Genomic DNA, 12049 nt, shown 5'->3' with positions numbered 1-12049 from the left:
ATTTCAAACACTCTGCACACTTAGCAACACCAAAAGCATAAAATCCTACACTAAAAATTAAAATAAGAATGTAACTTTAAATTAACTAATTTCTCCAGAAGTCCCCGGCAACGGCGCCAAAATTTGATGGGTCGTTGAACACACCAAAATTAAATACTAAACTATGCCAAATTCAATCAGAATAATGGCAAGTCCAGGTATCGATCCACAGGGACTATTGTGAAATTAAACTAATTTAATTGTCAAATTCCTAAATTAACTTTGATAAAAAAGATTGGTTGTTTATAACCTAATTTAATAACGAATAAATTAAACTAATGAATTAAATTATCAAGAATAAATGAAATTGGATTTACTAAATTGGGGAAAAATCCTAGGGTAGAGAATTCACCACTAACCACATAATTAGGCTTTCCAATTGAAATTAATTATGCTATGGTTTGAACGGACTAATGCTTCACAACTATAAGCTCAAAGCATTTAACAAGAAGATTATCACATTCAATGTACGAGCACGAACCATCTCAAGTAATACGAATCGTTCACTCTAAACTAGGGTAGTGATACGACTCGTTCCTCGTAGCATGGTTCGTCCCATACCTTGAATGTGAAGGAATAGAAAACTCATGTATGGATAATATTCAACAATCACAGAAAGTCAAATATTTGAAAAGATAATGAAAATTATATATAAAGAATTTCTAAAACACCATACAATGGTTCAAACCTTTACATAATATAAAATCAAAAAAGAAAAACCTATTACATGGCTAGGGTTTCTTCAAAACCCTAGAAAAGAAGACTAGCCACTCATGGAGGAGTGGAAGGAGGTAGAAGGAGAAGGAACCACCATGGGAGACATCTTGGAGCTTTTGTTTCTCTTCCTTTCCAAACCCTAGCCTCTCCCTTTAGGTCAAAACACCTTCTGAACCCTAATCCAGCCTTTTACTTGCCCTTTTATACTTCCAATCTCGTCCAAACAGGTTTAAAACGTTGGTTTGACTTTCCCAGAAAAAGTCAATGCACGTGCAGGAAAGTCAACGCACGTGCGGAAAAAGTCAACGCACGTGCGGGAAAGTCAACTCTGCCCAAATTCTGTCTTTTTGCTCATTTTATGCTCCGACGATGTACAACCTGATTGACACTCAACACACATAAAATATACAGTTTGACCAGCAAGTGAAGTTAAGAGATTCTAATTAACGGCCTCAATGATGTACATTTCAGCCTTAATCATATACGGATTTTAGAAACCAAATATTTTGGTCTCTAAAAGTGAAAATTTTGTTGCAAAATACATTGAGGAACCAATTTTCATCGTTACGAGGATAGTCGTTAAAAGGTCGTCCCGAAAAGTCAAAAATAAGGCTTTTAGCGACAAAATTTTGAAAATATCACTAATAAATAGACTTTTAGGGATAAAATAATTTAGTCTCAAAATGATTTATTTTTTGAGACAAAAAATTTAGTCCTAAAAGAATAATAATTCATCACTAATGTCCAATTTTTGTTGCTAAAAGTATAATAATGACACTTTTTGCAACAAAATATTTGGTACCAAAAAAATTATTTTTTCCCTAAATTTTGGTTCCTAAAACCTTAATTTTTTATAGTGTTTGCTCGCACCAGAACAAAATGATAATCAAAACAATGGGCAGTTTAAACTTGTAATATTTTCTTGTATGTCACAACCCAAAAAATGAAAATAAATAAATAAATAAATAAAAATTTTGACAGTACAGCCAAACAATTCCTCAGTTTTTTTTCCAATGAAAACTACATTATTAATTTTGACATATCTATAATCATTCCTAAGATCTAAAGAGAGCTAAGAATGAATAAATCCATCACATTCTCCTTAAACTGATTGTTAAATTATTCTTATTTCGTTTATTTTTATGTTTGATTCCAGAAGTTTGATGGACAAATGATGATAAATGAAAGAAATTGAAATGTGGATGTGAAAAGGTCTTATAATTAAATGGGAGCATTAAATCTTAACTTAGCATCTAGTTCAATTGGCAATTGGTTGGATCTCATTTGTAAGAAACTTATGCATGGAAGACTCTATTCAAAATTCGAGAGGGTCTTCATGAGTGGTTGGTTGTACCTTTTGCGCTATCAACGTACACTTTTCATGCTCGTAATGCACCAAGTATTATGGTCTTTTTACGCATAATTCAACATAACCTGTAAAACATCCAATTACTATTGAATAATTACCAATGAAGCACATCTAATCCAACAGCACGAAGGAATAATAATTCATCACCAAATTTTAATTTTTTTGCTAAAAATTCAATAATGATATTTTTTACAAATAAAATTTTTTATTCTTAAAAATTGATTTTATCCTTAAATTTTTGTCTTTCAAATTTTAATTTGTTGTAGTGTTGTAGTTGAGATTTTTTTTATTATATTTTGTTCATATGCATTATTATTATTAGGATAAATTACACTTTTCCCTCTTTATATTTGACTATTTTTCTCATTTTTGCCTATAATTTTTTTTTCTTGGCCTTTCGTATTTTAAGTTTTTCTTAGTTTACTCCTAAAGTAAATTTTTTTCAAAATTATACAGAAAATGTCACATTAATGGCATGCAAATAATTTTGTGAACTCATTATGGTATATATTGCTGACAAAATAATTTTGTAGAAGAAAAGAAGAATTTAGTGACGAAAAATCATAATCCATTGCCAATGATCAACTATTTCCAACGATAGACATCACATAACAACCTATTCTAATTATTTAATAATTAGCTATATAGTTTAGGGTTCAATAATGGTTTTCGAATTAAACAAATTTAACCAATATATTTTAATAAAATCGTGAAAATCGTGGTTAAATTAACGAGTCAATCAAATAAAAAATGATTCAGCCTAATTTATTAGGTCGAAAGACCAACTTATAGAAAAATTAATTAATTAAAAATTTCAAATTTTATTTTGAAATTTAAACTGTCTTAAACTAAAATATGCACAACACTGCAATATTAATAGAAGTATAAAATTCACTTTATATAAGTGAAATAACTCACTTTTTTTCTTCTTTTTCCAATGTAGGATTATCAAATAAATCATAAACTAATTAGAATTTTATTTTTATATAGTAAATGGAAGCTGGTCAATGAAAAAAAAATTAATTGTTTCAAATTAAGAAAATTAGTATGAGATATTGAAACTCTCACAGGACTCCTCACTAAAAAGGAAAAATTAGTAAAACATCTCTCTCTAACTTTATGTAGTAGGAGAGGTCCAAGATTTTATTTTTATTTTTATTAGGTAAGGTCCCTCAACATTTGCACAGAGAAAGTTTGACTTTGAGAAATTTCACCCGACTCAGAGAAAATTTCGACCCCGACTAATTTCTCTAGTATGATCAGAGAAAAAAATTTCTCTGTGAATTTGAAATTTCTCTGAATCGGGACAAAATTTCTATGAGACGGGTAAAATTCTATAAGTCGAATTTTCTGTGTAGAATTGTTGAAGGATCTTAACTACTATCAAAATATTGTATATGATTTATCTTATAAAATCTTAATATCATGAATCTTAAAAAAAATTCTCCCACTAAAAATTTATTTTTACTTATATAATATATAGATAGATAGATAGATTCATTAAATTTTATTATAATATGATATACTTCCTCCGTCTCAAAATATTAGTTCCTTTTTCTATTTTTTATTGTCTCAAAATATCAGTCCATTTTCAAAAACCAGTGACTAAAATAATATGAATTTCCTATTTTGTCCTTCTTTTAAATTCATTAATAACACAAAAAGTATAATTATGACAATTAATATTTCCCAAAAAAATGTACTATCAAAGGATAATTTTGAAAAATTAATTTTTTTAAAGTACAATAATTATACTATTAAAAAAATTGTATTTCTCAAAAAGAATTATTATTTTGAAACGAAGAAAACTTAAAAATAATAAATAAATAAGGGGTTGTTACCCAAAAGACAACCTAAGAGGAGGGTGAATTAGGTTTTTACAAATAAAAGTAATAATACCTTAATAAAAATTATGACTAGTACAATAGATAAATATATTTAATGAAGGAAAAATAATTAAAACAAGTGTTCTAACAACTATGTCAATTAATGATTTTAGCACAATAAAAATATGAAATATAGTTATGGCAATTTAAATAAAATAAAGAGATAAGGGAGGGAGAGGCAAACAAATTTATAGTGATTCGGCTTCAACTCGGCTTCAACTTGGCCTACGTCCACTCCTCAAGTTTCACTTGAGATTTTTCACTATTCTCTAGCTTCACAGGGTGCTAGCAACCTCTTCACAGATGGAGCAATCCTCCACGGATTATACACAGACTTTCTAAGTCCAAAAACACTGAGAGTACTACACTCTTATAGGATTGAAAAGAAGGTATTTTTACTTTCACAGAAAGTTACAAGAATTATCTCTCAAAGATATATATAAAAATGAGACTCTGATTTTTCTATAATCCTCACACAGGAAAGGTGGGTTTAAAACTATACGACTTAATGTATAATTTCTGAGAGAGGATGTAAACAAAAATTGAAGAACATTTCTCAGAAAATATTTCAGAGAATAGATGAGAGTGATTTTAGATCAAAGAATATTTTCTAGTTTCTGTAACTTGTTTGTAGTTGTTGTATCTTGTTCACATCAGAGGCCTTGGTATATATAATGAAACTTATAGTCGTTTATAGCCGTTGTATTCATTTGAACATCTTCCACTCCATCATTACTAATTTAAACTTGTAGGAGACAAGATCATTACTAATTTGAACTTTTTGAACTCCTGTTGTTGGGCTGTTTGAATCTCTATTTTGGGCTGTTTAAACCTCTGTTTTTTGTTTGAAATGAACTCCTAATTTAAGCAAACATTAAATACATTCTAACAACATTTAAGATATTAAATACATTCTAACATTATTTAGGATAAAAGTTTAGTAAGATATAGTAAAATAAATTTTGATTCTATTTTTCTCTTCCAAATAAATTAAAACATAATTAAATAAATCATCAAAATAAATTTTGATTCTATTTTTCTCTTCCAAATAAATTAAAACATAATTAAATAAATCATTAAAATAAATAAGTCTAACAGGGGTGTTTTGGGAAGGTGGTAAAAGGTTGCGTTTTGGCTTTTAACCATGCTTTTTTACTTTTTCATAAATGATTTGGGAAGTTGGTAAAAAGATACTTTTTTTCTTTTTTGGATAATATCTATTTAAGTTGTCACATCATCATGGCTATATGTAAAATTACCAAACTACCCTCAACCAATGTATACATTTCCACCCACGATCCTGTACCAATTTTTGTTACTAATAGGTAAGTGAAATTAATTTTCCTAAACCTCAAACAGAATAATTCTTTTTTTTTTTTTTTTTTGAAACGGAAAAGATTTGTAATTTTTTTTAATTTACAAATTTATAACTACAGCATTATTTTTTTTTTTTGGAAATTCAATTTTTATTTGTAAATATGTAGATCTCATCTACTTTTTGCGAACAAAATTTTCCACTGTATTCGATGCTTAGGAAATTTTATGTCATTATTCAAAAAAACCTGTCGTTTAGCTCGAACAATGTTAAACAGTTTTGATTGTATTCGGCAGAAGATAATGTTATTGTACTGCAATACTGCTACACAATAATATCATTTCCCCTACATTTCATACTCTATACGCGATTACAGCCCGAGCTCATGCCAATTGCACACCAACATGTTCCTAATGGATTTTCTAAATTCATTCATTTCTATGTCATCATTGCCCTCCGGGCCACAGTCGTCGCCATCACCCACACCTGCTGCATTGGGCATGTCGTTGAAAATAAAATTTTCTACGTTGGCCACCCTGTTAAACACTTCATCTTGGTTTTGAGTTGCGGCATATAAAATTATGTAGTGCCATTGAAGTCCCCACCAATGGGACCTGCATTTTTCCAAAATCATATCGAGGAATGTTATGTAGAAAACCCCATCGCGCTTTCCATATTTCAAATGTTCATTCTATTGCACTCCGTAACGATGAGTGGACCGTATTAAATACTTCGTTTGCATTTCTTGCCCATCCACCCAAACGTCCCTCGGCATCCTAAAATTTCACTGAAATGCTTCTTGCCAACCTATAAGCATCTTCTCCGTCCATAATCTACCAGTCAATGCTGATGTATGAAACAGAGTCCTGTCTACATACGCGTAGTCTGCCGCAACGCGTACAAGTTCGACCCATATCATCAACGTCGTCGTTTCAATCTCCCCAATTGTCTCTCAAACCCAGGCATTAATTTCCCCATTTCTTACGACACTTGTGAAACTACCCTCCTGCGGATCCATGGAGATTGCACACTAACAACAAACAAACAAACAAACAAATTTTCTACTAAAAACAAAAGTGGGACGCTTTGGCAAAGTGAACAAAATATATACAATTCAAATAGTAAAATTTACGTGTACCAATAAACTCACATGTCCCAGGGATGATGTTATTGCTAGATGTTAAATTCATCTTCATCGATGCCAAATATGTGACCAACACTTGCACTTCGTAACAGAGCAACCTGTGAGATAATGCCGAAAGAAGTTATGTTTGTTGTCTCCTTCTGTGATACAATATATAGACCAAGGCCTTCATATTAATTTTTTTGCCAACTACTGTGTGCATGTGATTAATGTACTTATAGGTGTACATGTCCCACCACAGTCCAACACACACTGGACATGATTACATCCATACACATCCAAATTTGTACATTGTCACATGCAACTTGGGCAATCAAGTGCAATTACAAAAATTGTCAAACCCATACTCTGGGCTACTGACGTCAACGTTAAACCAACAATCATATGTAAATGACTTGGTACACAAAAAAACAGTCCACCAAGACCTATGGAAGGGGAAAAAATAATAGAAAATTAAAACAATTAACCAAGTGAAATTTTTTTTGCCGACAACAATTCAAACATTAATACAATCAACCAACGATTCAAAAATTAAAAAGGTGAAACCAAACCACTACTAAAAACCAAAATCCAAACCCAACCATAACAGTTTTTTGCCAACAGTTATACATCACATTAACAGTCCAATTAACCAAAGATTCTAAAATTTAAAAAGGTGCAACCAAACCACTACTAAACAAAAAAAACGAAACCTGACAAAAAAAAAAAAAACACCGTTGTAGATGCACACATCCTTGTTGTCCCGGTTCTTAGTCCATATCGACGACACCATCCTGTCTAAATAAACGAACGCCATGGCTACACTCCACCATAGCAGGCTGGTGGGCGATTACACGCTTCTCTTTCAGCCAATTGACAACGTAATCTAGGGGGAGGCCCATAATTAGGTTGCGCTTATCAGGTGAATCCATAAGCAAGCAAGTGAATGAGAATAGCGAACCACCCCCTATAACCCAGGCACCATCATCAACTTCGCAAGACAGTCCCCGACAGTGTTTTCGCCCTTCCCTGTAACCACGTACTATGTTATTTTCAGTTTCCTATTTTGTTTACTAACGGCCTCGACAAGGTTGTCCATGCTGCTTGCCACAGTACCAGGGGCTACTCGCTTGCAACATTTGGCATTAGCAGAGCCATCTGCGGTGGAATGGGGAGGAGCATTGTCAAATAGTGAACAATCCACCACGTTATCGCCGACACAATCTAGCACATCACGTGGTGGTGTGCCACCACTGAGAGGCCCCATACCGCTGTCAAGGGTTGCAGCACTGTCACTAGTTCCATCAACATCACGGATTTCAGTTGGCGTCCACATATGTTTTCCAGTTGTAGCCGCGCCCGCAAACACCCTTTCCATAAGATCCAAGTGCTCCAGTGGCTTTGTCTTGAACTTTGCGCATCGCTGGTTCATCTAAGCCAATAAATGTATAACAAGTAATCAAAACACAAAGGTGATTAACGTATATGCAACACAAATATATTGTTCTACTACAAATTCAGAAGTACATACAACTTACATTTTTGCCCACCAGTGGTCTAGGGCTGTGAACAATCCAGAGGTGTGGTCATACCCAATCCCTGTGAAGCCTTGGCTACTATCATGTAGCTTCTTCCAAACAATTCAATCTTTCTTCAAGTTGTCATATTTATTTTTCATTTGTTTGGCAAAATGTAGCAGGCCGGTTCTGTCCAGGAGCACAAGTTTCTGCTATGACCACTTATTCGCAAGTTTCTTATAACCACTCATTGACAAGGAGCACAACTAGTAGTTACCATCCCCCATCTCTGCTATGACCAATTGCAAAAAAAGCTTTGTGTTGTCGCTGTCCCAGGTGCATTTGTGTACCGGTTCTTGTTGGGTTGGTGTGACACCCTTACCACGAGTTCTTGACCGAGTGCGGGGTGAACTAGGGGTGGATGCCATCTCACAAGCACTGTTTCACAATTACAGTTTAAATAACAAGTAGCAAGCAAAAACATGGAGTACATAGGTACATATGAATGTAAAATGACTGGAAAAATAAATGATATAAGAACATGTAGTTAAACCAAAACAGTTTGTAAGGAGTTAACTTGAACGACGTGGTATTGTGGTTAATTTTAGATGTCCTCCCATTCAAACAATTCAATTCCGTCAACAAATTATTTTGTGGTTAATTTTTTTTTTTCTTTTTTTTTTTTTTTTTGTTTGATGGGGCTGAAACTTTGATGAGCCCTCATTGTATCGGAGGCTTGCAATTTTCAGAAAGCCTATAGGAATAGGAAAACATGAACAAAGCTACGCAACAGTTAACATAAAAGAATCCTGCTAGGGATAAAAATATAAGTTATTAACGCACAAATATATTTGTTTTTCTTCTACATCCTAATAGAGCCACATGCAAAACAACAACACAACAAAACAAAGAAGCTTTCCCTTCACTGTTCTTCTGAATTCTGTAGGGAATATGAACATAGGGAACCAACTGATACAATACAGGGACCCATCCGATGGTGTGGACTAATAAAATCCCCAAACATGAAACACGAAAACGATGGACTACTCAAAGCGAAACAAGCAAGATTCAACCACACATGCACAATTTCATGGACAACAAATAGCCGTATTTGGTTGAAATTCCACAGAAAAGCAAGAAATCTAGGTTTGTTTATTCTTATGCCAAACTACCTCGCAGCTAAAAATGGAGGCGTACCTAAATCTACGCAGACACTGACGACACCAACGTGGAAGAGTGTGGTCAGAGGCGTTAAAGAGAGCCGACGTTGAGACATCAGTTTGGCGAGGCGAAGTCACAATAACGTCGCAGCAGCACCAAGAGGAGCAGTGAGGCATGCGGCATCGCGATGAATATCTATGGAAGCCCTATTGCAATGTATAACCCTAGACAACATTGAGGTTAGTACCGTCATTTCACTTAATTGCTTATAACCACACTCTCAAATCAATTTTGGCCAACTACGTCGGTGTCTGGCGTTCGCATTTGCGGCCAAACGTAAAAACGTAACTTATAACCATATTGCCAAAATAGCACTAAATAACTATGTTGAATAATGTTTACTAGAACGTTCCACGAAATATATTCCACGAAATATATTCATTCCGTACTACTATGCATCTTCGTAATTTCCATATTTTGGATTTTCCTTCTCTGCTGTGTGAAAAGTTCAACGCATAGACTTTTCTGTCCCAATAGAACTTTTTCTTTTGTTGAGTCAAGATAAATTCTTTGGGTACTTTTTGCTGTACAGAAAAGATATTCTCAAAGGAATGTTAAATATTAAGTTTTTTTTTTTTTCTTAAATGGTGCCAAGATATATTTCCCTCCCCCCATGTTTTAGAAGCAAATTATTTTTAAATAAGGAATCAATCGCGAACATTCACATAGTTAGAAATTGAATAAAAAACTCATAAAAAAAATGTGATCACATACAGTAATTTTAAAAGGGTAGCCCAAGCAGATATTATCTTTATACATATATAGTACTGTGCATGAATGCTAACCACATATCTTTAATGTAATTGCTATATATAAACATTTTTTTGATGAGCCCAAAAAATAAATAAATAAATAAACATTTTATTTAGATAAATAAAATATTACAAAAGGAAATTGATCAAATTTTTTTATCACTAAACAAAAAGATAATGAACTCTATACACATGTGAGACACATACCTTTCTATCTAGCGCTAAGAGAGAAAATAGATATGCTTGCATGAAATGTGTTATGCTTATTCCATAAAAATTTAAACAGGCATAAACATATTCCAAGCCACCACAACATAGAATTGTTTTGGGAATTAGTTTTATCAGTTTCTTTTTAATTTTTCACAAAAAGAAATGTAAAAAAAAAAATTATAAAAAAAGAAAAAAAAAATAGTTGACTTTTTTATAGTGATTTTTAAACTACACTGTGTTTGGGATACCATATTTGGGCTAAAATAACCACGAAAAGATAAAATGAGTTAAAAAGTCAATAAGGCAAAATATCACATCCAAATCATAATAATTTCATTTTTTTTCTCTCACAAAAGCCAAAAAAACTAAAAAGCCCATTCCAAACGAGTCTTTTTAACTCCAAGCTAAAATAGCCAACAAGCTAAAAATTCAAAAAGTCAACCCATATCTCAAACGAATGCTAAAATGTGGTGTTACAATACGGCCTTAATCATCAAAAAAAAAAATATAAAAAAAAATCACTTATGTAATTCAAAGACATCAGAAACTCATTTTGACCGAGCCAAACAAGTTATCGCCTCATTTTTTACCAAAATATTAGTGTCCAATTTTTGAATGGGTTGAATTATCCTAGCTGCCTTATTGGATTCAAGACATGGTCATTTTGATAAGAATGTATTTTACCAAACAGTCATGCATTGAGACTAAACATACCAAACAGTCAATGCAACCAAGCACAGTATAACATGGTATAACAAGATCCCACTATAGTGAAACAGGAGGTGTTTAAGCATTTTAAAGGTCTGTTCACTGAAAATCGGAGGAATAGGTCAAAGTTGAAGGGTCAATCTAAATCTATTAGCCACGACCAAGTAGTTGGAAATCTAGAAGCAGCTTTTTCTGAAGATGAGATGTGGGCTACTATTAAGAGTTGTGATGGAAATAAGTCTCCTGGTCCTGATGGGTTCAACCTGACTTGCTTTCAGAAGTGCTAGGAAATTTTGAAGTCTGATGTCCTTTAATTTTTCAAAGAATTTTATGAAAATGGGAAATTGGTGGCTGGTGTGAATAATTCTTTTATCACTTTGATCCCAAAAATTGAGTGCCCAACTCGTTTATCAAAATTAGACCTATTAGTCTTATTGGGTCTTTGTATAAGATTGTAGTGAAGGTTTTGTCACATAGAATCAAGAAGGTGATGCCCAAGGTGGTTGGAGAGGTACAGTCAGCCTTTTTGGGAGGTAGAAATATTCTGCATGGTGTCTGTAGACGACCCCCGAACGCCCCGGGAGAAACGAGTCCCCCATTCCGTTCGATATTGGGCTCACTACAGTTCAGGACTCTCAAATTGTCACGGTTCTAAGTCTAAACCAAAGAGTCCAAATCCGACAAATCGTTTTGAGAAAACAAATTTTTGAAAGAAGTGCCAAACATGGACTGCTTTGCCAGATACAAAGTCGCCACCTAAATGTTTTATTTTGGGGAAATTTAGGAAACCCTGACTCGTTTGCCTAAGGCCACGTGTCCGTCATCACCAAAGTTGCCTCGGCTCGGGAACTTGGGTACGATTGGGGAAGGTCACTTCGTGAGCACCCCCGCTCACCCGATCAAAGATTGGCCTCTACTAACCATGATATCTATTTTTAAAAACATTATGCGTTCTTATTCCGGTTATTAGCCTAGATTTACTATGTGATGCGCACAGCATACAAGTATAGACTGGATCGTCTGAATTGGAACAAAACATTTCATTTTTATTTTTTAAAGTGGTTTGATGGTACTACCCGCAAGTAGGCTAAGACGTGGATTTGCCACCCTCGGGTGGGCTTAGAAAAACATGATTTTGCCACTATCTAGTGGGCTTAAAACACACATTTGATGAATTGTTCCAATTCAAATA

At 33.4% G+C, this 12049-nt stretch overlaps 1 long non-coding RNA gene across 1 annotated transcript; it reads right to left on the bottom strand.

Moving 5' to 3' along the window:
- Positions 1 to 6916: 6916 nt before the first annotated feature.
- Positions 6917 to 9503, bottom strand: LOC114271391 (uncharacterized). The gene is made up of 3 exons (XR_003632322.2): positions 9164 to 9503; positions 7988 to 8404; positions 6917 to 7881 (listed from the first exon to the last, which is right to left on the bottom strand). It is a non-coding gene; the product is annotated as an uncharacterized LOC114271391 (long non-coding RNA).
- Positions 9504 to 12049: the final 2546 nt, after the last annotated feature.

This window comes from Camellia sinensis, chromosome 9 (genome assembly GCF_055761805.1).
Source record: "Camellia sinensis isolate YWXY chromosome 9, ASM5576180v1, whole genome shotgun sequence".
NCBI lineage: Eukaryota > Viridiplantae > Streptophyta > Magnoliopsida > Ericales > Theaceae > Camellia > Camellia sinensis.
Note: the sequence above shows the minus strand (reverse complement) of the source record. Positions and strands in the feature narration are given on the sequence as shown.